We start from the raw sequence: 24,603 nt of genomic DNA, 5'->3' as shown, positions 1-24,603 counted from the left end.
TGGTTTCAATGGCATATGAAGCGTTTAGAAAATAATTCCTTCAACATTTCTATGGTGGTATTTTGTCTGGACTAAGCTAATTTGAAACAAAGTAAGACATGCTTCATAAAATTACATTAAACGTCCAGGTTTTAAACAATGAAGTTTATGGTTAAATAGTTTTAAAAATGCTGACCACCTCTACTCAGATTCAAGATAAGTAATGTGCAGTGGGCAACAGGGCAGGCACTGTCCTTCACTCACTGGTCTTGTGACCATTTGATCTGAATAAACCGTGCCTCGAGTATGTTGACAGAATCAAGCCTTTAGATGTTAATTATCCTTCATTATATTAGTCAAACACGACTGCCGTTTAGCCTAGGCTATATTTATGTAATTAAAAGTCTCATTAACTTTTGGCAACATTTTCTGGCGCCACCCTCTTTTCAGCATCGGTTTGGACATGAGGCTGTAGCCAATATGCATGTCACCTACAATTTGACATGTAGGCCTTTGTATTTATGAAAAATAGATTTGAATATTATTCACACGTTGGCCTCTCTGATCCAATTCTGATTGGAGTATTTGTTTGATATTGTGATTTATTTTCTACTTGTCCGTTCGGACAACTGAAATCTATATTCTTGTTGTTTTTTTTACTTGCCCCGGGAAAGCGGACAAGCATTAGTGTCAAGCATTGCACATTATCCAAACTTTATGCACCATCACAACACAACGGCATAAATCCAATGTTTACCCACAATAGAGAAGGTGCAGCCTCTGAGAAGATACAAGAGTGTTGGATCAACTCGACAGAGGACAGGCATTTTTTTCCCGGGCAAGCGGGGCAAGTGTCGAGCCCTGCACATTATCCAAATGTTATGCACCATCACAACACAACCCAACGGCACAAATCCAATGTTTACCCACAATAGACACAATAGAGTAGGTGCAGCCTCTGAGAAGATACAAGAGTGCGGGAGCAACTCCACAGAGGGGCGTGGGCACACAGCAAGCTTGATGGTAAGTAAGTACCAGCACTTCCTTTTCTTCTTCTTTCACACGGCAGACGTGGAAGCTTTTAAAGCGGCTGCCTGCAAGTGTTCAGATAATGTAGTTTTCTCTGTCCACGTAATTACCCAGCTCAGACAGACTGCATGTGCCAGTCAACTATTACCACCCTGAAAATAGAGTTATGACTCAGGAGCGAGCAGGCTTGGCGAGCCAACCCAATCAGATTGACCAAAACCCCCAAAATAATACATTATTATTTTTTTTAAACTCCTGAGCAATCCTCCCCTCTCCTAAATAGTACACTACCCTGAAGAAGTTTAACCAATTTTGCTCTTAGAGTCTATAGAAAGTGTCAAACTTAAGTGCCATTTAATGTTAGTTAAAGCTAGCCTAACCACAAACCAGTCCATCAGTGTCACTGGCATGCCGCTTGCATCAGGTGCGGTGTTTAGAATGGTTTCAGGCAAATTGCATTTTGAGAAATGATTAAAAATGAAGTTTTATTGGATGCTTCATTACATGAGTTGCATGATACACTATATATACAAAAGTATATCGACACCCCTTCAAATTAGTTGATTCGGCTATTTCAGCCACACCCGTTGCTGACAGGTGTACAAAATCGAGCACACAGCCATGCAATCTCCATATGGTGGTGCAGCGGCCTAAGGCACTGCATCTCAGTGCAAGAGGCATCACTATTATGCCTGGTTTGAATCCAGGCTGTATCACATCTGGCTTTGATTGGGAGCCCCACAGGGCGACGGACAATTGCCCCAGCGTTGTCCGGATTTGGCCGGATTAGGCTGTCATTGTAAATAAGAATTTGTTCTTAACTGACTTGCCTAGTTCAATTTTAAAAATTCAATTCAATTATTTAAAAAAATAGACAAACATTGGCAGTAGAATGGCCTTACTGAAGAGCTCAGTGTCTTTCAATATGGCACCGTCACCTCACAGAATGGGACAGCCGAGTGCTGAAGCGTGTAGCGTGTAAAAATCGTCTGTCCTTGGTTGCAACACTCACTACCGAGATCCAAACTGCCTCTGGAAGCAATGTCAGCACAAAAACTGTTAGTCGGAAGCTTCATGAAATGGTTTTCCATGGCAGAGCAGCCACACACAAGCCTAAGAGCACCAGGCGCAATGCCAAGCGTTGGTTGGAGTGGTGTAAAGCTCGCTGCCATTGGACTCTGGAGCAGTGAAAATGCGTTCTCTGGGGTGATGAATCACGCTTCACCATCTGGCAGTCCGACAGACAAATCTGGGTTTGGTGGATGCCAGGAGAACGCTACCTTGCCCCAATGCATAGTGCCAACTGTAAAGTTTGGTGGAGAAGGAATAATGGCCTAAACTGTTTTTCATGGTTCGGGCTAGGCCCCTTAGGTCCAGTGAAGGGAAATCTTAAAGCTACAGCATACATGACATTCTTGACAAATATGTGCTTCCAACTTTGAGGCAACAGTTTGGGGAAGGCCCTTTCCCTTTCCAGAATGACAATGCCCCTGTGCACAAACCGAAGTCCATACAGAAATGGTTTGACGAGATTGGTGTGGAAGAACTTGACTGGCCTGCACAGAGCCCTGACCTCAACCCCATCGAACACCTTTGGGATGAATTTGAATGCCGACTTTGAGCCAGACCTAATCGCCCATCATCAGTGCCCAACCTCACTAATGCACGTGTGGCTGAATGGAAGCAAGTCCAAGCTGCAATGTTCCAAAATGTAGTGGAAAGCCTTCCCAGAAGAGTGGAGGCTAGGGGTCGACCGATTAATCGGAATGGCCGATTAATTAGGGCCGATTTCAAGTTTTCATAACAAAGACTCATGTTAAAAGGAACCACCAGCTTTCATATGTTCTCATGTTTTGAGCAAGGAACTTAAACGTTAGCTTTCTTACATGGCACATATTGCAATTTTACTTTCTTCTCCAACACTTTGTTTTTGCATTATTTCAATCAAATTCAACATGTTTCATTACTTATTTGAGGCTAAATTGATTTCATTGATGTATTATATTAAGTACGTACGTATATTAAATACGTTTTCATTCAGTATTGTTGTAATTGTCATTATTACAAATACATTAAAAAAATCGGCTGATTAATCGGTATCGGCTTTTTTTGGTCCTCCAATAATCAGAATCGGTATTGGCGTTGAATAATCATAATCGGTCGACCTCTAGTGGAGGCTGTTATATCAGCAAAGGGGAGACCGACCAACTCCATATAAATGCCCATCATTTTGGAATGAGATGTTCGACGAATAGGTATCCACATACTTTTGGTCAAGTAGTGTATGAAAAGATGATTTGCCATAATGTAAATGAGTCATTGAAAACTGTTCACTTAAATAATTTTTACATAATGTTTATTGCTCTGAAATCGTTTCATGCATGTAAGATTAGCATCCCTGCAACATTATTTTGTTGAAATGTAATTTGATTTCTGAGAAATTAAGCTAATTGTTTACTCACTTTATATGTACAGTTGAAGTCGGAAGTTTACATATACCTCAGACAACTACATTTAAACTCAGTTTTTCACAATTCCTGACATTTAATCCCAGTAACAATTCCTTGTTTTAGGTCAGCTGGGATCACCACTTTATTTTAAGAATGTGAAATGTCAGAACAATAGTAGAGAGAATGATTTATTTCAGCTTTTATTTATTTCACATTCCCAGTGTGTCAGAAGTTTACATACACTCAATTAGTATTCGGTAGCATTGCCATTAAATTGTGTAACTTGGGTCAAACGTTTCGGGTAGCCTTCCACAAGCTTCCCACAATAAGTTGGGTGAATTTTGGCCCATTCCTCCTGACAGAGCTGGTGTAACTGAGTCAGGTTTGTAGGCCTCCTTGCTCACACACGCTTTTTCAGTTCTGCCCACACATTTTCTATGGGATTGAGGTCAGGGCTTTGTGATGTCCACTCCAATACCTTGGTTTTTGTTGTCCTTAAGCCATTTTGCCACAATTTTGGAAGTATGCTTGGGGTCATTGTCAATTTGGAAGACCCATAACTTCCTGACTGATATCTTGAGATGTTGCTTCAATATATCCACATAATGTTCCTGCCTCATGATGCCATCTATTTTGTGAAGTGCACCAGTCCCTCCTGCAGCAAATCACCCCCACAACATGATGCTGCCAACCTGTGCTTCACAGTTGGGATGGTGTTCTTCAGCTTGCAAGCCTCCCCATTTTTCCTACAAACATAACAATGGTCATTATGGCCAAACAGTTCTAATTTTCAGACCAAATTACATTTCTTCAAAAAGTATGATCTTTGTCCCCATGTGCAGTTGCAAACCGTAGTCTGGCTTTTATACGGCGGTTTTGGAGCAGTGGCTTCTTCCTTGCTGAGCGGCCTTTCAGGTTATGTCGATATAGGACTCATTTTAGTGACATCATAGATACTTTTGTATCTGTTTCCTCCAGCACCTTCACAAGGTCCTTCGCTGTTGTTCTGGGATTGATTTGCACTTTTCGCACCAAAGTACGTTCATCTCTAGGAGATAGAACGTGTCTCCTTCCTGAGCGGTATGACGGCTGCGTGGTCCCATGGTGTTTATAATTGAGTACTATTGTTTGTACAGATGAACGTGGTACCTTCAGACGTTTGGAAATTGCTCCCAAGGATGAACCAGACTTGTTGAGGTCTATATTTATTTTACTGAGGTCTTGGCTGATTTCTTTAGATTTTCCCATGATGTCAAGCAAAGAGGCACTGAGTTTGAAGGTAGGCCTTGAAATACATCCACATGTACACCTCCAATTGACTCAAATTATGTCAATTAGCCTATCAGAAGCTCCTAATGCAATGACATTGTTTTCTGGATTTTTCCAAGCTGTTTAAAGGCACAGTCAACTTAAATGTATGTAAACTTCTGACCCACTGGAATTGTGATACAGTGAATTATACGTGAAATAATCTGTCTGTAAACAATTGTTGGAAAAATTACTTGTGTCCTACACAAAGTAGATGTCCTAACCGACTTGCCAAAACTATAGTTTGTTAACAAGACATTTGTGGAGTGGTTGAAAAACAAGTTTTAATGACTCCAACCTAAGTGTATGTGAACTTCCGACTTCAACTGTCCATACTGTCTTCTGGACATAGCTCATCCTATCTATCTACTGTTATACATACATTTTCCTACTTATATACTGTCCATACTGTCTATACACACCACATATTTATATTCCGGACTCCGACATTCGTCGTTCTTTTTCTTTTCTTTTCATCTTTTGAAATTAGTTGTGTGTTAGTATTTTTACTGTTAGATATTTACTGCACTGCTGGTGCTAGAAACACAAGCATTTCGCTGCGCCTGTTTTAACATATGCTAATCTCTGTGTACGTGATTTGAAATGACATAAATAGTATTGCACTGTACTGTATATATTTAGACTGTCTTTTCAGTGTTTTGAACTACATTTCAAGCAAGATCTGTCTTCCTGCCTGATTTCCCTGAGGAGATCCAATTAGCTTGTTTTCTCTCCACTTTGATCACTTGAGCTGAGATGTAGCAACATGAAGCCAGTCCCAACTGATGAGTTATCTTATTTGTCTCTAAGCGCAAAAACACCAGAAGAGTCTCTGGGTTGTCATTGTATAACTAGACCCATGACAATTCCACACATATATGTCCAAAATGATTGGCACCCTTGATAAAGATGAGCAAAAAATGATGTAGAAAATAAATAACACAAATACTGATCTATATTGTATGCAAAAGAAATTGGGGAAATTATTTTATTTTATACTAACACATTTGCTCAGAGAACTATTTGATCACTGATTTAATATCTAGTTTTACAATGAGTCATTCTGAACATTTCTTCCTGCCAACTCTAAAATTATTCTGCTTTTTTTGCATGAACATCACACAGTTGGAGTTGGTCTAGACATAGATACAGGCAAAGTAACAAGCACAGTGGTAAACTTGGCTTCGCTGGCTCCGAGCCCACCTAGTAAACAGAATCAGGAAAAGAACATCTGTCTCTCAGACCTCAGTGCTCGGTGTAGACTGTAGAGGGTAGAGAGAACCCCCTCTAAAGTAAATTTATAGTCTCACTCCAAGGCTGCCATGTGCTCCAAGAGCAAGTCACATCCATAATGCAGACAGGGTAGAGGAAAGGAGCCATGCATAAAATAAGCAGAGCCTTTTAATGGCAGTGCTTCCTGATCTGAGGTGGCCGGGCAGGGGAGCCACACTACTGCTTCTTCTTCTGGCCGACTGTGGCTCCATTTGGCATGGCCGCCACTCACTGTTGAGGCGGTGATAATTGTAGATTGCTGAAATCATTGACCAGGAGGGCCTCTAAATGGCATCTACAGGGTGAAGGATGAATGGTTAAGGGTACGCAAGCCTGATTGATACCGCACACACAGCTCTGCAATAACATGGACAATCTGCTCCAAGATGGCCGCAAGGCAAAGTGCACACAGGCAGTAATCCAGTCCTGTGTGATGATCAAGTTCCCAGGAGTATCGTTTTCCTTACACTGTGTTGAGTACAGTGACTCAGGTGTTGTGAGTAAAGGGAAAACAACTGTTTTTTAAAACTTCTTTCAGCATGAAATTGTTTTGTCAGTGGGAGGAGAGAAAGGGAATTTTACCCCAAAGAGGTCCCCAGTGAAGTTTCTTGACTGTGAGATTAATAAACCATGAAGAAATCATTAATAAGTCATGCTCTGCTGTGTTGACAAATAATGAAGAGTGCATCAGCTGGGGCCACAGAGTAAATTAAATCACACACTCAGCCAAAAGTCATGTAACAGCCAAGGCAAAAGCTATTCCCACGAAGCAGCCCTTTCTGTGCATGCTGTGTGCTGTGATGCATCACTAGTTAAGAAACCCAGCAGAAAATGAAAGCTCAGGTGGGTTAGAAGCATAGAAGTGCGGACGGCTCTATTTCAGTTGTTATTGTGATGGCTGGAAGGTGAACATAGTTTCTCTGAGGAACAGCACCACAGTGACCTGTCAATGCTCAACAGAGAGACATAACTCTTCAGCTATCACACGAGAGGTTGTTGATAGGAACCGATGACATCAAAATGAATACTTTTTCCGGTAAAATGGAATACAAGAGACATTGACTTCAATGTGGAGGGCCCTGAGATCTATGGATTGTTATTGTCCATTGATACATCCTGTGTAATAAGATCCTGTCAGTTGCTCCCTCCCAAGTCCCAATGCTAAGCTATGAACCTTGGAAATAATATTGAGTGGATTTGACTTCATAAAACATGGCCACAAATTTTTTTTTTATAGGATTCTGCGGTTTTTACGGAGGCTCATCTAACCATGGCCACTGTTACCATGGTTTATTTACAGCGGGTATAAACATGCATTCCAATGATTAGAGCTCATATAAACTCTGCCTCATAACCCGACTGTTGATAGTCATCTATTTTCTTTGAGTTGCAGATACTGTACAATAATATCATGTCTAAACTTTTCATGGCTTTATCATGTCTAGACAGAGCTGTGTAATGCATATCGCATCGCAATGGGTTTATTTACAACTTTTTCCCCATTGCATTGGGCTCATAGTGCAGAACTGTTTGACAGGATATATTACACATATAGTATGTAGATGTAGAGTTTTACCTTGGCCATGGCTTCCTAGCCACAGCTCTGGAAATGTGTTTGACCCCACACAGCGTGGCCTGCATCAATCTTCCCCAACGTATGACACTTCCGTCCTCACTGACCACGCACGCAACAGCCGGCCATTATATTCATGGCTTGTTATCAATAATCTCTTGTTCCGTGAAATTGTGTTAAAAGGACACTACCGATCCCACAAATCACAGAGCAGCAAATCCATTTAGACACAGAACCACGTCTATTGGATTTAATTCTGCTGAACCAATACTATGATGCAGAGTTTTACTGGTAAGAACAACGGCATACCTTGGAAATAAATCAATATATTTGCACAAATGAGTAGCACTGCTTATGCACTACTTGGGAACTGCTCAGGGACATATTTGAATTGAATAAATACACCTAATATCTGTCAAATGACAAGCATGAGGGATAATTGAGACACAGATCTATTCACTCGCAGACTCGCAGTCATGGAATTATTCAGACCAAAAGCAAATATGTATCTTCACTCTAGTAAAAGTGTTCATAGTTGAGTCTGAGTGATAGCTTTCCCTGCTCCTTGGGCTGAATCAGCCCCATGGACAGTAACCCTGCAGACTCCTTCACTCAGCCCTGCTCTGCTCTCATCTATAGATCCTGTACTACGAAGCCCTGGGGCTGAGGATACTGTAGCCTGCCCTACACAGTCTAGGAGGGAGGTCTGTCCCATAGAAATATCATTGCATCATAGTTCTGTGGTCTGTCTATGCCACTGGTTGCATTGGTAATGGTTCCAACACATTAGCTGTCGATGTCTAACACTTGAATGTAAATATATTTATTCAATAGTATTTAAAGGAACACCCCAGAGGAAGTTGCCACCACTATTTAGATGCAATTTTCTGTCCTATAGAGAAAATGCATGTTTAGGTTTCACCTCTAAAGAATGACGAAGGCTACTGATACATATTCACAAATTGGGTTTGGGGAATTTCCATGTGGAGTTGATAAACATCAACAAATAAGGCACTGACAGCTGTCAGTGTAGCTAGCTATCATGCTAACATTATCTAGTTAGCTAGCTAATGTTATCTGTTATTGTTTTAGTTTTTTTAACTACACCATATTCAAAAGATTAGCCAGCTGGCTCAATGGCTGGTTCTGGAGCTAGATTAGTCAGGCGTATTGATTTAGAGAGAACCACTAAATCACATCTACTCACTCTTATTTTTACTATTTTCTATATTGTAGAAGTGTGTGCAAAGCTGTCATCAAGGCAAAGGATGGCTATTTGAAGAATCTCAAATAAAAAACATTTTGATTTGTTTAACACTTTTTTGCTACTACATGATTCCATATGTGTTATTTCATAGTTGTCTTCACTATTATTCTACAATGTAGAAAAATAGTAAAAATAAAGAAAAATCCATGAATGAGTAGGTGTTCTAAAACTTTTGACCGGTAGTGTATATATGTACATCTACTGACCTAGACAACCCCCCAGTCCATCTCCCCCCGGTCCGTGTCCATACCCCCCTCCCTTACTCCCATCCTCCTCATCTCCATTGCACCTTGCGATGCAGAGGCTGCACCTAATCTTGGAAGACGCTCAGCTGTCCGCTGCTTAATGGAAGTGGCTGTCGGAGATGGAGAGCACCTATGACCTGCAAATGCATTTGTTGACCCTGAGGTCATCAGCTCCGGTGCTCAACGCAAACTGTTATTCTCAAGGCCTTTTTTTCTGCTGCCTCAGCTTTTACCCCCCACCACCTACCACGTCATCCAAAACGCAGAGAGAAACATGGGAGAATGAATAATACATCCAAGTTCATGCATGTATTGTGTTCATATGAACTATGTGTAAGTAGCAGAGTCTAGGGTAAGTAGTGCAGCAATTGAATGAACCTAAAGCTGGAACAGTGTACTTTTCTTCTACTGTAGTTACATTATTGTGTTGGTTACAGTGTTTTGGTACATTAGCATTCGGTCAGATTTCTGCATATAATTAGCAAATTTAAAAGACAACCCAGCAAATGTGATGTTGTGTAAAAACACAATTGTATGCAGCTGAAAGGGCCAAATTGGATGGCTGATGGAGTGTTGTGGAGTAAACAGAGAAACAGAAAGTCAACAGAACTGCTTTGAAGACTAAAATACCATCAACACTTACAATTGAGACCTCTGAGATATTACACAGCTCAGGAAAACGCCATTTGAGAGAGAGAGAGAGAGAGAGAGAGATAGTGCATACAACCATGGAACATGCTTACAATGTGTAAACACAGAGATGTCGAAACAAAAATGACTAAAAACTGAATTATTTTCAGTAAGCTTAAGAAGCTGTTATGCAGCAGGCAAGGCTGCAGCTCTGAGAGGATAAAAACCTGTAGGTTACATCCCGGAGGATGTAGTGTACCTTGACTTGTGCCAAGCTCCACTTGCACCTCATTCTATCCGTGACAAAAAATGTAATGATGGATTGTGTGTGTATCTGAGAGAGCAGGGGAGTGCAAGAGGTGCACTGGAACAGTTTCAGCAAATGTTACACACTAATATTCCCAAATTGAATACTGCATTTGAGTGTGGTTATTTCCACTTTAATAGGAGACACAACAAAAAAAAAAATAATAATAAAGCTAGCCATGAAACAACCCTGCACGTTAATACTTGAGCACATGCTCCAAAAAGTAGAGGGAAGGGGAGTATTTGTAATTGTGGGATCTGACATTGAAACACATTAGGTGAGTCTTGTTTTAATTTACATTTTTTATTTAACCTTTATTTAACTGGCAAGGGCAAGGGCACTGCACTCTCAGGCCTGGAGAGGGTTCCGACACAAAACTGTACGTTTGGCCGAGTGAGAACATGAGTTTCTAAGCAAAAGTGACAGTTTTTGCTTTCAGGATGATTTTAATATTTCAAAAAGCCAACAGTGTCAGAGTACTTTAAGTCGAGGTCCCTGATAGTTCTGCTTGAGGGTAATGATCTTATGATAGTAATATTGTTTGCTGTAGCAAGGCATTTCCATCAAAAAGGACCCTTGAGCACCAACATGGGAAGTTCATAGGAGCAGATCAAATTGGGTGTCAAATGAAAGTTACAGTAAGAGTCCATATTTTGGGGAAATGAAGGCATACAGTATATACATTTTCAACCATTTTCCATCTTACAAATTAGGCATAAGTAAAGGCTTTGGTTTCTGGATAAACAGATAGAAAAGGGATCGTAGAAAACATCTACCAGAAAAAGCCTTAAAAGGTATCAGAAATACACTAAGTGTACAAAACATTAGGAACATCTGCTGTTTCCATGGCATAGACAAACCAGGTGAATGCAGGTGAACGCTATGATCCCTTATTGATGTCACTTGTTTAATCCACTTCAATCAGTGTAGATTAAGGGGAGGAGACAGGTTAAAAAATTATTTTTAAGCCTTGAGACATGGATTGTGTATGTGTGCCATTTTGAATGGGCAATACAAAATATTGAAGTGCCTTTGAATGGGGTATGGTAGTAGGTGCCAGGCGCGCCGGTTTATGTCAAGAACTGCAACGCTGCTGAGTTTTTCACGCTCAACAGTTTCCCGTGTGTATGGTCCACCACCCAAAGGACATCCAGTCTACTCAACACAACTGTGAGAAGCATTGGAGTCAACATAGGCCAGCATCCCTGTGGAAAGCTTTCTTCACCTTGTGGAAGGGATTCTTAATGTTTTGTACACTCAGTGTACATCAACACACAATAACGTTGACATAAAAACCCCTGACAACTAATATGAACATATATTTCGTTTTGGATAAATTATTTACCTTCTGTAAGAAGCAGTAACTTTTGCCTTGTAAGTCCATTACCAAAAACCCACATATCTTTAAGATATTTTCTCATTTCTGTCCCTCATGAGGGGGGAGGATAATGACAGTTCACAGAAGTAACAAGTAATTAGTGCTGAGGATCGGTTATTTTTCGTTCTTTAAACAAAAGGCACTGAATTGGTGGAACGACCCCACTACCTTCTACAAACACGTCACTAAAATCTAGGATACTTGTTTAGTCTATGTTAAACCATTATGCTCCATAACATAGTTAGAACATAGTTGTTCTAACATAGTTAATCAGATGCCAGTTGAGTTGTAGTTCAGATGATCTAGCAGCTCTTCCTTCACCTGTCGGCCTTAAGAAAGGGCCTGCAGTCTATTGCATTAACCCAATGTTGAATATCTTATTCAAATGCATGCAACAGATTGCATTGTCTATTCAAAACAGTGTCCTCAACAGCATCATTCTCTTATTGTTCTCTAATTATTATTGGTGGTAGGGTAGCACTGGAGTCAGGGCCGTCAAACTAAAGGACAATGCTGGTGTTCTGACGGACTATTTTAGGGCTTTGACGTGGGTGAGCACTGGGTGTCACTCAGCCTATGTGCCCTACTCCGTGGGCTAATTGATGACTAAAGGAATGCTGTAGCCTCCTAGCTCTGCTATGTGAGACCAATTGAATATTAATGGGATTTTGCTGTTTTGACAGCAGAAACTTTCCAGTTTCACAGCCTTTATGGCCTCTGACATGTCTCTTATTAACGCCCCTCGGGCTGCAACAGGGTGACCTGAATACGCAATCAGACACAAGACTGTCCTGAGAATATAATAAAGTTATGAGGAGAGGAGTCTGCCCTCTCAGAGATTCAGGGAGTAAACTGGCTATGAAATGAATCCATTTTAGAGGAGAAACCTTGTAAAACTTGATCCTCGTGTTTGTTATGCTGCCTGCAAGCAAAACACAAATCAATCAAATGTAATCGTTGATCCATATAAGCACTGGAGATCAAACATGAAGGTTTTGTCATGGTTTAAGTGATCAACGTTCTTATGCATTAGGAAAACATGTTCACATGAATCAAAGCAGTCCTGGGTCAACTTCTTTCTCAGAACATAGTTTAAATGGGCAGCAGAGTGTTCTAACTGGTTTCCTATGAGAAGTCAGACGTGCCCAGGAGACATCCAGACCATTTCTACCTAAAACCTTCCTTGGTTGGTTCTCTTGAATTATTCAGCTTGCTATTAGATGAAAGTCACGCAGCCTCCAGCTCCCCCCCAGTTCCACTGCTTATAACACACCCAGACAGTGTGGCCAGCACTGACAAGAGTATCCCATAGCCCTTTTCCTCTTCCTCCTCTTCCTCCTCCTCTCTAAAAATATACAGCAAGTCAGTAGAATTCAACATACAACTTTAAGACTCTTTACATTCCATGTGGCCTACATGAAGTATCTCAGCTCACTGGTCACGATGGCAACATCCATCCGTAGCACGCGCTCCAGCAGGTGTATCTCACTGATCATCCCTAAAGCCAACACCTCATTTGGCCGCCTTTCGTTCCAGTACTCTGCTGCCTGTGACTGGAACGAATTGCAAAAATCGCTGAAGTTGGAGACTTTTATCTCCCTCACCAACTTCAAACATCAGCTATCTGAGCAGCTAACCGATCGCTGCAGCTGTACATAGTCTATTGGTAAATAGCCCACCCATTTTCACCTACCTCATCCCCATACTGTTTTTATTTATTTACTTTTCTGCTCTTTTGCACACCAATATCTCTACCTGTACATGACCATCTGATCATTTATCACTCCAGTGTTAATCTGCAAAATTGTAATTATTTGCCTACCTCCTCATGCCTTTTGCACACATTGTATATAGACCCCACCTTTGTTTTCTACTGTGTTATTGACTTGTTAATTGTTTACTCCATGTGTAACTCTTTGTTGTATGCTCACACTGCTATGCTTTATCTTGGCCAGGTCGCAGTTGCAAATGAGAACTTGTTCTCAACTAGCCTACCTGGTTAAATAAAGGTGAAATAAATAAAAAATTAAAAAAATGAGGTCAAAAGATGTCTCGAGTGATGACGGGCTGAACAGAAGCACTTTGCCTTGTGGTTACACAGTTCTGTCCTACACAGCCTCGTTACATTAAATTATTCATGTATATAAACCCTTAGCCTGACCGGAGGCCCTCGGCATTACATCTACAACTGTGACTGCACATTCCCAACACAACCTACAGTACAGTCAACTTGGGGAAAATACCACACCGTAAGAATTAAAAAAGCATGTGCTCCCCTATTAATTCCAATAAATTATTATCCTGTCAGTTTCACACCAGTATTTTATTTCACTAGTTTCACCGAATCATTCATCTCTTTTAGTGAGAAAAACCAATAAAAAATGAGAACTATAAACTTACACAACCTTAGATCTGCTCTGCTCCATATTTCTTCTCTACTGGTATCAGTGTGAAGGCTATCTGGGTAATTGTGTTTTGCCTGCTGTTCTTCTTTTCTAAGTGCATCTGCTTAGACCTCAATTACAAGGGGCCATCTCTATAAGAAAGGGAGGTAATTGAATACGGTGTGGGTCATCCCATTTATTAGTATGACTCATCATTAACACTCTGGCAACAGAGATCGATACAACGTAAGTGAAAAAAGGACTTGAAAACAAGGCTCAAACAGCAACTAAGCACTCCATCAGATAAATGCCGCCCATAACTCAAAGTGGGTAGACTAGAGAGAGAGAGAGAGAGAGAGAGAGAGAGATTTTTCTCTGTCCGAGGGCCGGTTAGATTACTCCTCATCAGCATCACTCTCCAGTGGCTCAGCCAGATCTGACTGACATCAAGCACTCCAGACTCCATGTCCCTGTCTCTCCATTCATCTCTGTATGATTTAGATTCACCTCTCCTGGCCGCCAGTAGCAGTATGTCCAAGATGGCAGATTCCTAGATGTTTCAGTCTGTGGATGCAAACTCAGGGTTGAGGGTTAAATCAGAGGAGACTGTGTACAGAATTTGTATCTCAATACAATTTGACTTGAATCAAGTTGTCAACCCATCCATTTTCATTTGCCTGGATCCATCTAAGAGGCTTGTCTAACTGTCCTATCGCAGGCAATTTCCTGTTGAAAAGTGGAAATATTAAACTCAACATACTCCGGGGCTTGGAACCGATGCCGCTGTATGACTGCCTCTGAAAGACTCTTGCCTCGGCACAAAATTGTCAAAGCCGATCTTTTTGCAAGAAATAGCCTCAGCAATCCTAGCTAAGCCGAAAGAACCCAGTGGAGAAACTAGGTCCACGGTACACACTATGCTTGCTCAGCAAAACACTGCTAAGTATTCATGCTTATTGTTTCTGTCCCTGGACGCTGAAGACTTTGAATCTTTAAAAGGATACAGGGCAGTAAAACTTGTAGCACTCCATCCACAAGCCCTACAGGGGATGCATAGCTCTCCCAAAGACATGGGGTTGCCATGGCAACTCTGAGAGCACCTCCCTATAAAACGTGTAATTGATAGCGGTGAATAGCAGCTCAAAATGAATCACGCTTCTCTATCACTTTGTGTTGCATTCTACTGTCAGACAGATCAAATCTGTATCCCCGTAACTCTGTGCTCCTGTGTGGCCCAAGTTAGGAGAGTACTCTATCACTACATTAAAAAAAACTGACAGACTTGTCTAGACGTCCTAAAAAATATCAAATCATCTTCACCAAGAATGGGATGTTGTTTCACTAGCATAAATCACCAAAAAATAATCTCAAGTCTTTATACTGTAGTAAACACTAAACCAGACATACAATATGACTTGGTGGTTTGTGATGCCACTTGTAAGGTAACATTACAGAATATATTAGTTCTCATATGTTGTTCTCAGCCGAGTGAATTGAAGAAGAGAAATTAGGTCCCTTCTCTCTCTCTGTCCTTTCCCCCCTCATTCCTGGCAGACATGGGGGCCAGGAAGGTGCTTTCTGTGAAATTGATGAACCTGACTCTCATTTAGTTATGTATACCATTAGTCAACCAAGCTTCAACAGTGTATATTGTTTACGGTCAAGACTTCAGCAGTGACGCACTAATGCAAAAGAAAACAAGAAAACGCTGAACCCTGACGCAACTCGACACGCCACAGATGAGAAGGGAAAAAAACACCACAACCTCTGTCTGTCTGTGAAGTGATGAGTGAGTGCTCTGCAGTCAGACAACAAACAAATATTGCTCTCATCATTTTTGTCAACAGAGAGGTCAGGCTGGAGAATGATACACTGGACACAGCCGGAGAGGAAGGCAGATCAGATAAAACTTGATGTTTGTCAATTGATTCACAAGCGTGAGACTTTATGAAGCTTTGAAGGGGGAAGGGGAGATTGTAATATCTTCCTCAGAATCTTTTTTTGTGTTGCCAGATCTATGCCAGAATTAAACATTCATTTAAAACTACATCTTATAAGAGACACTTTATGTATAACATTTGAACGATCTTGAATGATCTGTTCTTGTGTTTGTATTCAGCCAGTGGCCAATATGGTCAGTCAACAGTCAATCACTTGTGTCATATGATTGAAAGCTGTGGAAAAAGCTGGACAGAGACACACAAGGGATGACTGACATACATAGAGGAGATTATTTCTGTTATTAGGAATGTTGACCTTCTCTCTGCAGCTTTCTGCATTGGGTCTTCCATGGGGACTGAACATACAGTGCAGAACAGTACACACATTCCTCCACTCAGGTCACTCACTATTCCTAATAGAAGCCCTGCTACAGGTGCGCTATCATGGCTTAGCCTACAACAGAGACTGGGTGGGGTACGATAAGTAATGAACAGCGAGAGCTTGCAACAGGGACGGTGAGGAACACGAGAGGGAGCGAGGTCGTAGGCATCACTCACAGGAGGAGTCGTCGTCATTATTTATGCATTCCAAAGTCATTTACACACAGTACAGAGCACTGGTAGTAAATATGGATCCATGATAGGGGTAATTCCCTGCGTTTTCATTCAACGGCTTTAAAACCACAAGCACCGCAGAGGGAGAGCTATCACTTTCATTGTTCATCCAAACACAAATGAAAAAAGATACAATTCCTGATCTACCCTGCGAATGATTCGAAAACCTGTAGCAAAAGCTACTCAACATATCACCAATACTATGGCATGCATTTTTGTATTTCTAATTAAACCATGCTTATATCATATGTGAAATCAAAATGTGTGTTTGAAAGAGAAGCTCAATTGGAAAAAAGAAAAGGAGAATCAGAAGCACAAACTCTAATGTAAGGATTCCAATGGTAAACCCAGGGCGTCTAAATAGCTTCAGATGAATCCTGAGAATGAAACCCATATGCCCAAAGGATGTGGATTGTGATATTGTTTTGGAAGGTGCTAGTACGCACCGCTGTCCTTCAGACGTTACACAGCCAGACCTCCACAAATCATTACTGGGAGGTATAACAGAACACACTTGATCAGACCCAAGAGGAACAGAATGCAAGGGAAGAGCAGATCGGTCTGTGAATAATGATCACAGTCACCTTAGCTATAACTCACCAGCCACAGGTAGATGACTTAGATAGGGGTGTCAGCACAGAGGACTGACACATTTCTTACATGATATGCAGCAGCTTTTAACACCTTTGCCCATCTCTTCTCTTTCTCTAATTGCATTCATTGCAAGCAAGCAATTCATCTCAGTTGTTGTTCTGCAAACACAATGGATTATTATGGATCAGAAATGATGACACTGCTTCATAAGGGAATGCTTCCACTGTGTATGTTTTTAATGGTTTATCTTGTATACTAAATACATTAAATTAGTGCTTCTGCTCCCAAACGTGAATAAAATGTAACATAACTAGCTTGGGTTTTGAGAGATGGAGAAAATGTATTCACCATAAAGGACACTGTAAACTCTGAGTGACAGGTTACTCTCTCTCTCTCTCTCTCTCTCTCTCTCTCTCTCTCTCTCTCTCTCTCTCTCTCTCTCTCTTTCTTTCTCTCTCTCTCTCTCTCTCTCTCTCTCTCTCTCTCTCTCTCTCTCTCTCTCTCTCTCTCTCTCTCTCTCTCTCTCTCTCTCTCTCTCTCTATATATATATATATATATATATATATATATATATATATATATATTTCTTTCCTGGGAGTTTTACAGTGCTTGGCAAGCTCTCCAGCCAGGACTGTTGTTTCATCAGCCAGTAGCAGGACACCTAATTTTTTACCTCCAGAAGGTCAACAGAGACTGGCCTGTATTCAGCTTTCAGCTTCCTGCCTGGGAACCCTGCTGCAGCCCTACCCAGCGGGAATCATTAAGATCAATACAACAATATGGTGCCCTGGCTGCATCCCACTGTTTGCCATTATGGCATTTATTATCTCAAATTAGGCTTTCGACAATTCAGCAGCCCTTAGTTCATCCCTGTGGTGTACTGTTGCCTATGTGGGGTGGAAGGTGAGTGGAGAGGGGAAAGACACTCCTTTCATGAGATCCATCCTTTACTTACAGTTTCTGCTGAGAAGGAGAAGGATATCAAGCTCTCTAGTGAAGTCTACTGGTGCCCATGTTTTATTTTAATTTGATTTATTTCACCTTTATTTAACCAGGTAGGCCAGTTGAGAACAAGTTATCATTTACAACTGCGACCTGGCCAAGATAAAGCAAAGCAGTGCGACAAAAACCACAACACAGAGTTACACATGAACAAACGTACAATCAATAACACAATTTTTTTTTTTATAGAAAAAACTATGTAAAGTGTGTGCAAATGTAGAAGAGTAGGGAGGTAGGCAATAAATAGGCCCTAGAGGCGAAAATAATTACAATTTAGCATTAATACTGGAGTGATTGATGTGCAGATGATGATGTGCATGTAAAGATACTGGGTTGCAAAAGAGCAAGAGGGTAAGTAATAGTATGGGGATGAGGTAGTCGGGTGTGCTATTTACAGATTGGCTGTGTATAGGTACAGCGATCGGTAAGCTGCCCTGACAGCTGATGCTTCAAGTTAGAGAGATATAAGACTCCAGCTTCAGTGATTTTTGCATTTTGTTCCAGTCATTGCCAGCAGAGAACTTGAAGGAAAGGCGGCCAAAGTAAGTGTTGGCTTTGGGGATGACCAGTGCAATATACCTGCTGAATCGCGTGCTATGGGTGGGTGTTGCTATGGTGACCAGTGAGCTGAGATAAGGTGGGGCTTTACCTAGCAAAGACTTATAGATGACCTGGAGACAGTGGGTTTGGCAACGGATTTGCAGTGAGGGCCAGCCAACGAGAGCATACCGATCGCAGTGGTGGGTAGTATATGGGGCTGTGGTGATAAAACGGATGGCATTGTGATAGACTACATCCAGTTTGCTGAGTAGAGTGTTGGGGGCTATTTTGTAAATGACATCGCCAAAGTCAAGGATCGGCAGGATAGTCAGTTTTATGAGGATATGTTTGGAGGTATTAGCGAAGGAGGCTTTGTTGTGAAATAGGAAGCAGATTCTAGATTTAATTTTGAATTAGAGATGCTTAATGTGAGTCTGGAAGGAGAGTTTGCAGTCTAACCAGACACCTAGGTATTTGTTGTTGTCCACATATTCTAAGTCAGAACCGTCCGGAGTAGTGATGCTAGTCGGGCGAGAGGGTGCAGGCAGCGATCGGGTGAAGAGCATGCACTTAGTTTTACTAGCATTCAAAAGCAGTTGGAGGCCACGGAAAGTGTTGTATGGTGTTGAAGCTCGTTTAGAGGTTTGTTAGCACAGTGTCCAAAGAAGGGCCAGAAGTATACAGAATGGTGTCGTCTGCGTAGAGGTGGATCAGAGAATCACCAGCAACAAGAGCGACATCATTGATATATACAGAGAAAAGAGGCGGCCCGAGAATTGAACCCTGTGGCACCCCCATATAAACTGCCACCGGTCCGGACAATAGGTCATCCGATTTGACACACTGAACTCTATCTGAGAAGTAGTTGGTGAACCAGGCGAGGCAGTCATTTGAGAAGCCAAGCCTATTGAGTCTGCCAATAAGAATGTGGTGATTGACAGAGTCGAAAGCCTTGGCCAGGTCGATGAAGACGGCTGCACTGTCTTTTATCAATGGCGGCTATGATATTGTTTAGGACCATGAGCGTGGTTGAGGTGCACCCATGTTCAAGACTGAGCTGGAGAACACAGAGGCAGGTGGCTTAAGGTAGTTATGCCGTTGTCTTTTTACCCATGTTGAACATCCAGTAACATGGTACTGCAATGTGTAGATACTAACGTGGTTCATTCTGCCATTGCACATTATTCAGTATTGGTCTGTGTGGTTTATGTCTTTGTTTACACAGACTGTTATAGATGAGGTTGGACACTTAACTAATTGCAAAATACCTATTATAAATGCAGAATAATGATGACAGCCCAATCTACACTGCAAAAAGCATCTGTAGACAGTAATGAAACTAAATCACCACAGAGAAATGAGCGGAAAGACACAAAGAGATAAAAACGAACACACAGAACAAAGAGCCTACACATAGGAAATGAAAGAGAGTGGAGGCTGAGAGACACAGAGAGAGAGCGAGAGAGAGAGAGAGAGAGAGAGAGAGAGAGAGAGAGAGAGAGAGACAGAGAGAGAGACACAGAGAGAGAGAGGGAGAGAGAGAGACACAGAGAGAGAGAGAGAGAGAGAGAGAGAGAGGGAGAGAGAGAGAGAGAATCTGTTGATGTTATCCATTATTTGGTGGTATTGTTACATATCAAATCGAAATCAATTCAAAATCCAATTGTATTTGTCACATGCGCAGAATACAACTTGTGTACACTTTACTGTGAAATGCTTGCTTACGATCCCTTCCCAACAATGCAGTTTAAAGATAAAAAATAAAATACTAACGCAGGAGGAATACAATAAAATACACAAGAATGGAGCTATAGTATATACAGTGAGTACCGGTAACAGATGTACAGAAGTAAGAGGTAGTTGAGGTACATATTTACAGTACATGTAGGCAGGGCAAAGTGACTAGGCACCAGGATAGATAATAATGTGTGTGTGTGTGTGTGTGTGTGTGTGTGTGTGTGTGTGTGTGTGTGTGTGTGTGTGTGTGTGTGTGTGTGTGTGTGTGTGTGTGTGTGTGTGTGTGTGTGTGTGTGTGTGTGTGTGTGTGTGTGTGTGTGTAATGTGTATGTATGTGTGTTTGCATTGTGTTGGTCGGTCTGGTATCACCTAAAACTCATGAATTTCATTGGCATAGGAAAATTATGACTGGATAGCACATAGCAAACTTAGGGTGCAATACAACCAGCACTTTCCTGTCTAAATAATGCCTTGGTCTCCATCCTTCAAAAGAGAACACAGAGAAACCTCAAGAGTAAACCTGTGAATGATACATTAAAATACACTAACTCTTGTGTTTATAAAGCAAAGACCCTCTTCAATCTACCTACCCAATCACAAGAAGCCCAGACCTGTTTTAAGATCTGAAAATGTCTGAAATGGGAGCTCTATTTGCACATCAGAGTAATCAGGTTCTATTGATTTTAATTTGCTGGATGAAAGTGAAAACTTTGAGAACAGGTCTAAGAAAATACAGTACATGATCAGAAGTATGTGGACACCTGTTCTTCGAACATCTCACTCGAAAATCATGGGCATAAATATGGATTTGTTCCCCCCTTTGCTGCTATAACAGCCTCCACTCTTCTGGGAAGGCTTTCCACTAGATGTTGGAACATTGCTGTGGGGACATGCTTCCATTCAGCCACAAGAGCATTAGTGAGTTCAGGCACTGATGTTGGGCGATTAGGCCTGGCTCGCATTTGGCATTCCAATTCATCCCAAAGGCGTTCGATGGGATTGAGGTCGGGCTCTCTCATTTCATGAAGTTCCCATCGAAACAGTTATTGTGCTGACTTTGCTTCCAGAGTCAGTTTGGAACTCAGTAGTGAATGTTGCAACGGAAGACAGGTAATTTTTACGCGCTGCACAGTCCCGTTCTGTGAGCTTGTGTAGCTTACCACTTCGCGGCTGAGCTGTTGTTGCTCCTAGACGTGTCCACTTCACAATGACAGCATTTACAGTTCACCGGGGCAGCTCTAGCAGGGCAGAAATTTGACGAACTGACTTGTTGGAAATGTGGTATCCTATGACGGTGCCACGTTGAAAGTCAATGAGCGCTTCAGTTAGGCCACTCTACTGGTAATGTTTGTCTATGGAGATTGCATGGCTGTGTGCTCGATTTTATACACCTGTCAGCAATGGGTGTGGCTGAAATCCACTCATTTTAAGGTGTCAACATACTTTTCTTCATATAGTGTATTATAGTACATCCTAAAAAGCAATCTGTAAGTGAATGTATTTCAAAAGCTATATGATGTTTTGTTTTATCATCAACACTTTTTATGAACTGCCTGTGTAATGCATTTAGTGATCTCTATCACTCCCATAGTATGGTATATACTAAAACATGCTATAAGAATTCATCAAGCAATTTACAGCAAATAACAGCATAAACACATACTGTAGAGGCTGTGCATGTTTATAATACATCAACTATAAACAGGTGACAAATGAATTTAGTGGAAATATGTTTGAAATTCTGGAGGTTATTACATGGTTATTAGATGGAGATATAGTATACTTTGTGTCCAATACAGAAGTTAGTTTAACTGTGAACTGAAAGGCCGACAAAAAGAAAACCTTTGTTTGTTTGTTTATACATATTATATTATTAAATCATGGGCAAAAATAATGATGTCTAGAAGGTCAATTTGAGCTCTGCCCTGACAGGTGGAATTATGGAGGAAAATGCAAAGGCCTATTATTTCTATGAACTAAGCTACTTTGGGCTGAAAAATGTAAATATGTCAATACAGCCTATGCTTCCTTCTAGTTACCTGTCTAAATGCCTTAGTGACGAATTAGTCGGTAGAAAACAGCCTAGTCAGGACCCAGCGCTGTACCGACATTGTGAAACGCATGACACGTCTAGAAAAATGTTTTGAACCAGCAAAATGTTACTGTACCTGTTCGGCATCCTCCTCGGGACACGGCTATCCTCTCAGCAGCGAAATGCACAAAAACTGACGCAGTAAGAGGTCAGAAAGCGCCTACACATAATCAACTTCCCGCAGGCTAGAGCAGGTGCTTCTCGGTCTCAAGCACCAACACACACTGCCGGAAGAGTTGTCCCGGAGCGAGTCGTCTAGAAAATGTTCTGGTCGGCTGTTTTCATATGCTCTCAAAGTATTCTAAACCATCATCTCGATGGTTCCAGACTGTCACCAGTCTTGGCGATAAGAAGAAAGGTGTAAATCTGCTAAATTAGTGGGATATTAATGGTGTTGGTGAATCTCAGAGCTGTCCCGCGGAAATGTTAGATCTGCATTAAAGTACGTCCACTCCTGTTCTCTCTGGTTTTAGGGGACCTTGAACAAATACTGTGCTGTTGGAATATGCGCGTTCAAGCTTTTGAGTTCCAAATACAATAGGATCGCCCCCCACCACAGACCTCGACCAGTAGCAGCAGACTTCTGACGGACGACTGATGTTGAGAGTTTGGGCGTGTTTATTGGAGAAGAAAGGTGGATGCGGAAAAGACATGCAGCTCAGCTCAGACAAGAAAGGTGATGGTCGGAGCTAGTGCAATAAGTTTCTTGTGAAGTAGGCTACTGCAACTTCCATGTTCAAATGTGAATCAAATTAGCCTACCATAAAAACACATGTGGTCCTTTATATAAAAATCCTCACCTATGTAGAATGTAAAAATTCATAACCAGGGCAAATTGTGTGTGTTATTGACAGGGAGAAGTCCTTAAATATCCATAAAAGCAATAGTACCACTTACTATTTGAAAGACTTTCCAGGGGCTTCATGCTTGCCACTGTCATGACATTATATAATAGGACAATTAGCAGATAACCCATATCATCACCTCTACTGAGAATGCCCTAGATAATTTGGCACTGAAGTCGGTATTTGATAAAGATACATCCAAAGCATAACTTTGGACGCAGTGCCACAAATATCAATTAGTACATTAGAAGATGATCAACCTCCTAATACAGTTGTATATAATATCGATAATGAGGCTTCTCCGTCACTAGGCTAGTTTGGTCACAAAAGCTATTTGAAGAACTAGTCTGGATGTGTAGCATTCACAGCTGCCAGATGGTCATACGTTAGATTTTTTAATTATTCAGTCATCCCAGAGCAGATTGAATCTGTCAAGCGTAAGACAACTTGGCTGGTCTTTTCCTTTGCTGCAAGTGGAACAATGGGATATGTACTAGTGAGTTGGTAGCAATTTTTTTACATCAATAAATGAATATACATTCCTGCATATTCAAATGTAACTAACAAAGCTTATGCAGGTGCTGTTGCTCAAGATTTAGTTACAGTAGTTAAGCTTCGTAATTGTTTTGGAGAGCAGAATGTGTCGTTTTCATTGCAGAGGTGAAAAAAACGTATTTACCTGTTCCAACTTTTACTAACCACACAGCACTTATCTGCACATTAAAAAAACATGTTATTCCTTTTAATAGATGTTGAATGTTTGCTCCGTTCACTAATGCATCACATAAAATCAAATGCAATTATAGAAAGGACCAAAAGTTGGAGAAGAATGTGTGAAAAGCAATAAAACAAAACCTGGTCATAAATTCACTAAAGAGACATTATGTGAAGGTTAAGACATTTAATGGTCCACAATTACCATATTGGCCATTAGTGATATTAGATTGAAGCTTTAATGATTGCATGTATGATTATTATACCAATATATTAACAAGATCGCTCCTGTCACATTAACAGAACCAAATCAAATCAATGTTTATTTGTCACATGCACAGAATACAACAGGTGTAAACCTAGCTAAGAACAACTCAACTCCAAAACGTACTTCACATGGACTATACAGTATCTCCCACTACATTAAAAGTCGATAATTGTAGAAATGTACATTTTTAAACCCTTACCGTGTGCCTACTGTACACTACCGGTAAAAAAATCTTAGAACGTCGACTCATTCAAGGGTTTTTCTTTATTTTTACTTTATTTTTCTTTTTTTTCTCTACATTGTAGAATAATAGTGAAGACATCAAAACTATGAAATAACATATATGGAATCATGTAGTAACCAAGAAAGTGTTAAACAAATCAAAATATATTTTATATTTGAGATTCTTCAAATAGCCACCCTTTGCCTGCTA

The 24,603-nt window shown here is 41.0% G+C and overlaps 1 protein-coding gene across 1 annotated transcript in view; it reads right to left on the bottom strand.

Moving 5' to 3' along the window:
• LOC109900237 (heparan sulfate glucosamine 3-O-sulfotransferase 5-like) overlaps positions 1 to 22,928 on the bottom strand; it is an 82,476-nt gene extending 59,548 nt beyond the window's left edge. Inside the window, exon 1 of the mRNA XM_020495928.2 lies at positions 22,420 to 22,928. The gene's annotated coding sequence lies outside the window, so the exon portion shown is untranslated. The remainder of the gene's footprint in view (positions 1 to 22,419) is intronic.
• Positions 22,929 to 24,603: the final 1,675 nt, after the last annotated feature.

This window comes from Oncorhynchus kisutch, linkage group LG12, assembly GCF_002021735.2.
Source record: "Oncorhynchus kisutch isolate 150728-3 linkage group LG12, Okis_V2, whole genome shotgun sequence".
Taxonomy (NCBI): Eukaryota; Metazoa; Chordata; class Actinopteri; order Salmoniformes; family Salmonidae; genus Oncorhynchus; species Oncorhynchus kisutch.
Note: the sequence above shows the minus strand (reverse complement) of the source record. Positions and strands in the feature narration are given on the sequence as shown.